Source organism: Vespa mandarinia, chromosome 23 (assembly GCF_050613455.1).
Source record: "Vespa mandarinia isolate Hongniang chromosome 23, ASM5061345v1, whole genome shotgun sequence".
Classification (NCBI taxonomy): domain Eukaryota; kingdom Metazoa; phylum Arthropoda; class Insecta; order Hymenoptera; family Vespidae; genus Vespa; species Vespa mandarinia.
Window position 1 is genome coordinate 1,757,343 of NC_140832.1, and position 10,158 is coordinate 1,767,500.

The 10,158-nt window shown below is 32.5% G+C and overlaps 1 protein-coding gene across 4 annotated transcripts in view; it reads left to right on the forward strand.

The window, feature by feature from the left end:
* Positions 1–404: 404 nt before the first annotated feature.
* The window catches only part of LOC118444337 (1-phosphatidylinositol 4,5-bisphosphate phosphodiesterase), a 17,534-nt gene continuing 7,780 nt past the window's right edge, over positions 405–10,158 (forward strand). For 2 of the 4 annotated variants that reach the window (XM_035872511.2, XM_035872513.2), the window contains exons 1-2: positions 405–814; positions 7,809–7,863. The gene's annotated coding sequence lies outside the window, so the exon portion shown is untranslated. Of the gene's footprint in view, positions 815–6,914; positions 6,934–7,808; positions 7,864–10,158 lie in introns of those variants that run through there. The other 2 variants (XM_085663601.1, XM_035872512.2) reach the window with 2 other exon arrangements.

The following is a 10,158-nucleotide window of genomic DNA, read 5'->3' on the forward strand; positions in this document are numbered from 1 at the left end:
CAGTAAAGAAAACTGTTATTTCTTTCGTATTAATTGTAGATAATATATCTTTCTAATGAAATCTTCGTATTAATCGATTTTATATATAATATAATATAGTGCATATATGATGAAAAAAGAATATATTTGATTTGCTCTAAATTATTTTTCTTTCCTTTTATATATATATATATATATAAAGAGAAGAATGTAACTATTATATTATTATTTATTCGATAAAATATATACGAAACGTATAGAAGTGTTAGCGAGAGAGAGAGAGAGAGAGAGATAACTTGTTAGGGATCTGGTTTATCGACCGAGCTTGATAAAAGTGAAACGTAGCGCCAAAGCCATTGGAACGGCACATGCGCGCAGGAGAAAAGGACGGTATCGAGCCAGGCGAATGTCTCGCCCGTCAACAGACGGTGCCGCATCGTCAGTTCCTTCCACCGCGCCTGGAAGGCGTTCGGTTAGTGGAGCGTTCTCTTGCGTCGTCGTCCTCCGTTCTGGTCATACGACTCCGAAGAGAGACAAGGCTATTATCATCGAATAGATAGACATTCGAGTAGAGAGGAAGCGTGAGAGGAAGAGCTCAGTGAAGTATCGTAGCTTCGATCAAAGAATAAAAAAAAAAAAGAAAACGAAGATAAAAAGGTATAAGAATAAGAAGAATAAAAAGAAGAAGAAGAAGAAGAAGAAGAAGAAGAAGAAAAAGATAAAGAGGAGGAGAAAGAGAAAGAAAAAAAAGAAAAGAATGGAAAGATTAATCAGATCGTTACAACTGCCCGGATCCGGCCGGTAATTCCTCTCATTAAGGAGATCGGATCAAACGGTGAGACTTCTAAGCTAAGGTGTACCTATTTGGAACTTAATTGTGTGTGTGTGTGTGTGTGTATGTGTACACCTTTTTATAAATGCCTTTCCCTTTCTCTGTATGTGTATAGATTTGTGTATGTATATGTATATGTCCATGCATACGTATATATATATATATATATATATATATTTGTGTGTGTGTATATATACACATATATATAATATATGTATGTATGTATGTATGTATGTATGTATGTATATATGTGCATCTATGTCTGTGCGTGCATTCGTAAGCACACTCATACGCAGCATCAACTACGATGAACCGCTCCTTTTTCTCCCTCTTATTCGATAATCTAATCGTCTTATGTATTCTAACATTAACTTTCAATATTATCGAAATAATATAACTCGTTATATTTTCTATTATTTATATTACATTTCTTATCGGCAATTGAGATTTTTTAATGTAGAAAAAAATAGAAAACAAATTTTCATTATTATCATCATCATTATTATTATTATCATTATTATTGTTATCATTATTATTCGTATTATCATTATTATTATTATTATTATGATTATTATTATTGCGTATCCTTTTTACTTAAATCCAATTTTGGTGATCGACAAGGATTCTTAATGGGATTCGTAATTCTTACGTGAACTTTAAATCGTTCTCATTAGTCGGAAGAATGACGTCTAATTAAAGGAAAGACACCTCGCGAGTCGGCGTATTGTCAACGGTGTAACACGCCGCCGTCCTTTGCCCCCACCTTATCACTCATTCTATATCTCTCTCACTCTCTCTCTCTCTCTCTTTCTCTTTGCTTAATCACCAACCATTCTCCCTCCTACTTACTCTGTCAAAGTAATACCGTGTTCACGAAAGCGCCCGCGTACTAAGCCATGGAGCATTGTCTTTCTCTCTCTCTCTCTCTCTCTCTCTCTCTCTCTCTCTCTCTCTCTTTCCCTCTTTCAAGCACGTAGCTAGTATGCTTCGTCGTACGCAACTTCAATGTAGGTACACGCATACTTACGTACTTTGTTTCATACGTGCTCAACGTACGTGTCATGACTGAATTACTTAAAGTAGAAGGGAAAATGAAAGAATGAGAGAGAGAGAGAGAGCGAGAGAGAGAGAGAGAGAGAAAGAGAAAGAGAAAGAGAGAGAAGAAAAGAAAGATAAAAAGAGAAATACTGATTAGCAATCGTGACGAACCTCGAAGGATTTCTGTACGTCTATGGGAAGGTGATTCGAGGTGAAAGAGAACAATTGGGTGAGAAGTAGAGAGAGAGATAGAGAAAAAGAAAGATAAAGAGAGAGAGAGAGAGAGAGAGAGAGAAAGAGATGGGTCGTCGGGCGGGGAGAAGGGGCTGAAGCAGGTTGGAAGACGAGCGGAATAGACGACCCTGACTTCGAAGTCTTCCTGTAGGATTTTCGAGGTCAAGGAAAAGTTGCAAGCGCCACGATCTACTCGATATAATAACATTCGATTCATTTAGTTTTCCTTCTGTTTTTTTTTCTTTCTTTCTTTCTTTCTTTATTTTTCTTTTTTTTTTTTTTGTCAAGATTCGAGAAAGTGAAACTTTTTTCTCGACACGTATCTCATTGGAAAATATTATTTTTCATTCGATATCTTATGTTTTCACGGCGAGATACTAAGGTGTATACTCGTGTTAACGAGAAAAAAAATAGTTAGAACGATAGATGCCCTCCCCGAGCTCGTTATTTCGACGTTTCGTATCGTTAACTCATATCTTTTTATTTTCCTTCTATTTTCTTTTCATTTTCTTTTCATTTCGTTTGATTTCATTCGTGCGTGTCGAAATGGCTCTTACGTTTTAATCATTAAAAGGAAAAAAAGAAGAAGAAAAAAAAAATAAAAAGAAAAACAAAAATTTCTACATTCTACAAGGCATAAGCGCATTTAAAATGAAATAAAAATTCATGAAATTTAATTAGTTCGTTAATTAGCTTATCAATTAGAGAAGGGAACAAAATCAATTAGGTACGCATACATTATACGTATAACTGAGATATCGGTGTGGTTGTGTAATGTTTCTTCTTTGGTACATAACAACATGATAATAATGATAATAACAATAATAATCATTCTCTAATGAGCATTCAGAGTTGAAACACTGATAATGGAGGCGTGCCTTGCTCGGTATTATCTACTTATTATCTGAAAAAAAATAAAAGAAAAAAGAAAAGGAATTAATCTCCCTGTTGCATTAATATTCATTGCTTAATAAATATTAATACGTTAAGGTACATAATCGTGATATATTATGATCTGAAATTTATAAATCGATCGTACGAACGATTTATCGATCTTTTTGAAAAACTAATATAAAAAATGTATCGAGCATTCAACATAGTATGAACCTTTTTTGATCTGGTCATGATGAAAGCACAGCGGGTAACAACCCTCGTTTCTTTTCCATTCTTCGTTAAGTGGCCATTAAAGGTATTAAGTAATTGAGCGGTCAATGTCGCGTCAAACGTGTTACGTTACGTTCATCCTTCGTAACTTACGGGAAGTTACATAATTATTGATTGACGATCCTAGGGCGCTCACCCATCCATTCGAATTGATTAAGTACACGAAAGTTTAATACCTACTACTATATAACCTAATTTTGTTTCTATTTCAACAGAAAAAAAAAAGAAAAAAAAAGAAAGAAAGGGAAAGAAAGGAAAAAAATTAAATACCCTGTAACTAAATACTAGAATTTTTTTTCTCAATACGACAAAAAAATTATGAAGAAAAATTATATCGATCATACAATTTCTAAGTTACACGAGGATTAAGTACGATAATAGAAATGGTGCTTAAAGAAAGGAAAAAAAAAAGACTGGGACGAATGATCCACTTGGTACGTGAAAATTTTGTTTTTTTTTACTTATTTTCAAATATGAAGTAAAAATGAATCCTTTGATGGCAGAATTATGTCTACACTATATGAATATGTAATTTCAAAGTTGCACAAGATTTACGATAGAAATAGGGTTAATAAAGAGGAAAGAGATGTTGTCTGGCTGCGCGTGTAAACAATTTTTTTTCTGTTTTGTTTTCTTTCTTCTCTTTTTTTTCTCTTTTTTTTTTTTTTTTATTTTTTTTATTTTTTTGAATATCAAATAAGAACATATGTTTTGACGGTAAAATTATGCGTATAATATTATTTGAGTATGCAATTTCAAAGTCACATGAGAATTAAGTACGATAGAAATGGAGTTAAGAAGAAAGAAGAAAGAAGAAAAAAAAGAAAAAAAGAAAAGAAAAGAGAAGAAAAAAGAAATGAAGTTTACTCGCATATATAAATTCTCTGTCTACTTTATTTTTGTATATAAAATAAAAACGAATGTTTTGACGGTTAAATTATGCGTACACTGCTTGTGTATACAATTTCAAAGAGTTGCATGAAGGATCAAGTACGATAGAAATGGAACTAAAAGAGGAATAGAGAGAGAGAGAGAGAGAGAGAGAAAAAAGAAAAAGAAAAAAAGAAAAAAAAAATAGATGAAGGTTACTTGAGCGTGAAAAATCTCTTCTTACTTGAGTATTACTGTATATGAAGTACCAATGGAATTGATATAATTAAACTGATATTTTATAAGTGTATACGCAGTTATAAAGTTACATGAGCGCGCTTAACTAGAAATGGGATTGTAAGAAGAAAAAGGAGGAAAAAAGAAAAACAAAAAAAAAAGAAAAAGAAAAAGAAAAAGAAAACAGAAGAAACGAAGTTTCCTCCTGAGCAACAACAATTATATTTTATACTTTTATTTTTTTAATTTTTTTTTCCTCATCTCATTTTTTTCGTTTCTCTCTCTCTCTCTCTCTCTCTCTCTCTCTCTCTCGATCGATCGATCGAACGCACATTAATTTCAGTCGAAAGAAAAGTTTTACCATTTTCCAGGCTGAAATAAAGAAGAAAAGAGAAAAGAAGAAGAGAATGAACAAAAAAAAAAATAAAAAGGAAAAGAAAAAAAAGGAAAAAATAAAGACAAGTCCTCGTGTACGAGAATAATTATTCCACGCACTTGAGCTCTCTGCAAAGGTACGAACAATCCTTGTTCGTTATAACGCGCGTCGTTAATTCGCGATTTTAGGAATAATTCGTTTGTCGTGTAAAACCGCCAAAAATCTATTCGTTGAGCAATGAAGAGATAAAAACATATATATATATATGTATATATAAAGCTAGCACGAGACACGTCGTTTGCATGGATACATTATTTTCGTAAGCACACTGGTCTGCTCATCTGTTTACACTTTTCATATACACAAGGTTTCGGCTTGAAAGACGTAAGATCGTGCCATGGCACGAACTCTATGATATTATGATCGTGGATTTACGTAAAATCAGCTGTTTTCGATCATACGTATATATAGTTTCAAATGAAAATCAAATCTAAGTGACATACATAGTTCGATAGGCGCGAAATGAATATCGTAAATATTATGTTTGGCTTGAATAAATTAAATACATATATATATATATATATATATATATATATATATATACTTATATATATATGTATTTCATATGATATACACATACTTTCACATTTCTCCAAGCTTATCGTAAACTCTTGACATTCCGTTCTTTACGATCAACATAACAGTCTACTTATACGTTCGACTATTCTTAGAAAGCGTAGAAGAAAGATATTGACAGACAAATTTAGCGCGTAACTTATTTTCGTACGTTAGGAGAAAATAATTTCTCGTTAATGGTCGACCATTAGAAAGATGCCATTCGTTGAAGCGTCATCATCGAGAACGTTTACGTGAACGAGAACATTTTTCTCCTCTTTTATCTCTCTATCTCTGTATCTACCTTTCTGTTCTCTTTTCCTCTTACTCATTCTTAAAACCTTCGAGATGATCGTTTGATAAACGCCTCTGTTTATCGTCGACTTAGTAGTAGTGGTACTAACAATAATAATAATAATAATAATAATAATAATAATAGTAATAATAATAATAATAATAGTAGTAGTAGTAGCAGCAGTAATAGTGGTAGTTCCTTTTGATAAAGATTAATAGCCAAAAGGAAGAGGCGTTTCTGGGAAGAAAATAACAGGGAATGATTTCTCTTAGTATAAAAGCGTTCACAAGGATAATCATTTTTATCAAGGATAAAGTATCAAACGAGAAGAGTACCTTTTTGCAATATCTCTAATTTCAATCTCTTTTATAACAACCAGTTCTCTTCCTATCAAACTACACACACACACACACACACACATATATATATATATCATAAACAAATAATGTTTGAAATATAATTATCAATAAAAATAAATTTTAATAGTTTTTTTTTTTTTTCTAATCGATTAGATGAAGAAAAAAAAATATATAGAAAAGAGAAAAAATAGAGATAAAGAGATAGAGAGAGAGATATATACATATAGAGAGAGAGAGAGAGAAAGAAATCATACAGAATATAGAACGTACGTAACTTCGATTGATGCTTTCTAAATATATATTCTGTCGTATTCGATCGATCAATCGCCCATTCGATAGAGAATACATTCGCGAAAAGATACGATCGGACATTGTTATAATTACCTTTGTTTTAACGATTCTTATACGGCAAACGAGTTACGTCAAATCAAATTAATGTTTGCTCGGAAAACGGTAAGATATGCATGTATATATATATATATACATATATATATATACATATATATATATATATATGATATGTACATATCTATGCATACATATGTATCTATCTATATACATAAGCTTATAATTCTTTTCTCGTTTTCTTTTTTTCTTTTTCTCCTCTCTTTCTTTTCCTTTTCCTCTTTCTTTTTTTTCTTTTCTTTTTTCTTTCTTTTCTTTTTTTTTTTTTCCTTTGTATATATACCAATTAAGATAAGACACGGGATAGAGATAAGAATTCGGGATGTCCGTGTACGATAAGCGCCGTGCATCGTACGCAGCCAGTTTAACAATTAGAAGAGTTAGAAAGGCTCGCATAAGTTGGTGTCGTGTGTGCCGGTCTTTTAATAGGCACCAAAGTCGAAGAACCGAAAAGACAGACAGACGGACAGACAGACAGACAGATAGGTAGATAGCTGGATAGTTCGAATAATTCTAACTAACACATACGGCAAGCATTATATTTCTTTTTTTCTTTTTTTCTTCTTCTTCTTTTTTCTAATTCCCTGTCTTTTCTTCTTTTAGCCCCATTTAACTCAACTCGATCGTACGAACGTATGTACGAGCAAATAAGCGATGATCGTTGACAGCTGTGTTGACGTGTTAATCGTAGAAAACACGTAGTTTCATTAAATATCTTGATCGTATTTTCATCACGAAACATTCGTGTTTCACTTTAATTATAGAAAGTAATGTCGATCTCATGTTATCCTTTTCCTTTTTTTTTTCTTTTTTTTTTTTTTCTTCTTTATTTTTATTTCGATATTTTCACGTATTACTACTAAATGTTGTATAATTCGATGCCTTTGAAATCGTATCTAGGTATTTACGTATATACATATGTACAAGTATATAAATATATATATATATATAATTATATATATATATATATATGTATATATATATAAATTGAATATATAAATCAAACAGCAAGCGAATTTTCCGGATCATTGATTTTATTAAAGACAGGGCTGAATAAACGGTACATGATATTTTCGAATAAACTATTTGACTGTAACTGTCAAATAAGCATTTACGATTGAAAGTTCAGCAAAATCCGTGAATCTATATATAAGCGAAATTGCAAAGATATATATATATATATATATATATATATGTATTAATATGTGGGTGTATGTATATACGTAAGAGTATGAGTGTGTGTAAAAGAGAAAGAGAGACCTTGAGGTTTAATCTTCGCGGGCAAGCGCGCACGTACTAGTGTGTATCTATCTCTCTCTCTCTCTCTCTCTCTCTCTCTCTCTTTCTATGTAAGTGTGTGTGTGTAAAATGCATTAAGTTTATATTCGATCTTTCGTGTCGTAGGTACCGAGGGAAAATAAAATGAGCAACCCGGCCCGGAAGAGACGCTCTTAACGTCGTAAGTTTGCTTAGCTCGCTTTCATAAGCTCCTCTCCCTGAGATTCTTTTATGCACCCCTGGAGATAAAAGTGCCACATAAACTGGAAGGTCTCTCTTCCTATTCCTCCTCTTCCAACCACTCCCATACCACCCCCCACCCCTCCTCCCAACTCCTCCTGATCTCACTCTATCCCCCTTTTAGCTGCAATACTTTTCTAAATTGAGTGTTGAAATTTGAACGACTTGCTCTACAATCTGACACGTTACAATTATTTTCATAGTTCACGATACTAATTTTTATTCTCCCGTTTAATAGTTCGTGCAATAAAAAAAAAATGTGATTAATTGTTTGTTCGACGATATAATTTGACAAGAGAGAAAAATGAAGGAAATGAAAAAAAAGAAAGAAAGGAAGAAAGAAAGAAAGAAAGAAAGAAAGATCTGTTCCTAACATCTGTTATTGAATCTCGTATGAGAATGACAATCGCTTTTTCTATTCCTGTGGGATTATTATTAAAAGAAAGAAAGAAAGAAAGAAAGAAAGAAAAAAAAACAGGAAGAAAAAATTAAAAAGAATAAAATACAAAACATATAGAATAAAGGATAGAATAGGGGAATATGGATAACTCCCACGGGCATCGTCCTAACACCAATATATCTGACATTTTCTTTCGTTAGTTACGCTTAGTTAGTGCACGAAGCTTTAGTAAAGGTCAATAAGTGCAACGATGCTAATAAAGAGAAAGAGAGAAAAAAGGAAAGACAAAAAGAAAAAAAAAAAGAAAAAAAAAAAGAAGAAGAGAAAGAAAAAAGATGGTTTAGACTTTGACGTAGCAAAGACTGACTCGATGTGTCGTGTACCGCCTAAAATAATAACATCCTATGCAGATCTCTGGGTGATATCTATCTCTCTTTCTCTCTCTCTCTCTCTCTCTCTCTCTCTCTCTCTCTCTCTCTTTCTCTCTTGGTTTCTAGACCGTTATCAATATCGAATCGCTTTGATGCCTGGAAAGCTTTCCGCTTCGTCTAATTCTATTCCGTATGGTGAGGTTTCGCGTTGGTGTTGGAATTTTCAGTGAAAAGAGAAAACACACGTGTTACGAATCTTCGAATTATATTCCTGGATGATCCTCATGGAGATCTGCGTGTATCCGTGCATGTATATATGTATGTATGTATGTATGTATGTATGTATGTATGTATGTATGTATGCGTGTGTATGTTTACGTGATTCAATTCCTCGGAAATAAAGGTTCTCGCCAAACTACGTGAATAAGAAGAAAAGGCTCGTTCGTAAAACTCACTATGCCTCAGAGAGGTCAGCTCCCTGACTATGACCTCGCATAAAAGGAATATCTTAAGCAAAACGTACCTCTTGGAATATTAACGACGTTCATGCGTTATCCGTTTACTCGTTTTTGTCCTCGTAAGCGAGGAAAGAAAAAGGCGAGTTTGCGAATGACATCGTGTGTGTTCGCGTATGTATAGAAGATCGATGAGAAAAATAAGAAAAAGAAGAAGAAGAAGATGAAGAAGAAGAAGAAGAAGATGAAGAAGAAGAAAGAAGAAGAAGAAAGAAGAAAAAGAAGAAAAAGAAGAAAAAGAACCTCGACGAGAGATGATAAGTCGAGAGAGGATAAGTCGAGAGAGGCTTGGCTAAGAATCATGCGAGTGTCTCTCGCATTTTCTTTCGAACGGGGTTAATGCCCGATTGAGTTTCATAAAATACCATTAAGGGATGACATATGTATACATGTGAATATCTATCTATCGGGGTCGTATAGTTACAAGATTGCTAAACCATGTACACATCGTCAAATGCATTTTCAAATAATAAAACTTGGTAACGAGCTTGTAACTGGTCGTCTCGTTCTTTTCTCTTTCATTTTTGTTCATCTCTTTTCTTTTTCTTCTTCTTTGTCTTTTTATCGTTTATTTTTCTTTCATTTTGTTTTCTTTTCTTTTTCCACTCTCATCTTCTTTATCGTCGTACTATGTAAGATCATTGAAATTATAGTAAATTGTTGAGAGATAATCAATCGATCTATCTTGATTTGAAGTTTCTTTTCTTTCTGTTTTTTCTTTTTTTTTCTTTTTTTTTTTTTTTTCTTAACGATCGGATCGTCGCAAAAAAAAAAAAGCAAGGAAGAAGATATTTATTTTTAAGAAATAATTTATAGCCTTTTGTACGAATATATGTGTACATATGTTTTATATATATATAAACAATTTTATATATTATAACATATGTGTACATATGTGTTATATATATATATAATTATTTGAAAATGTTACAATCGATATTGTTTCGCAA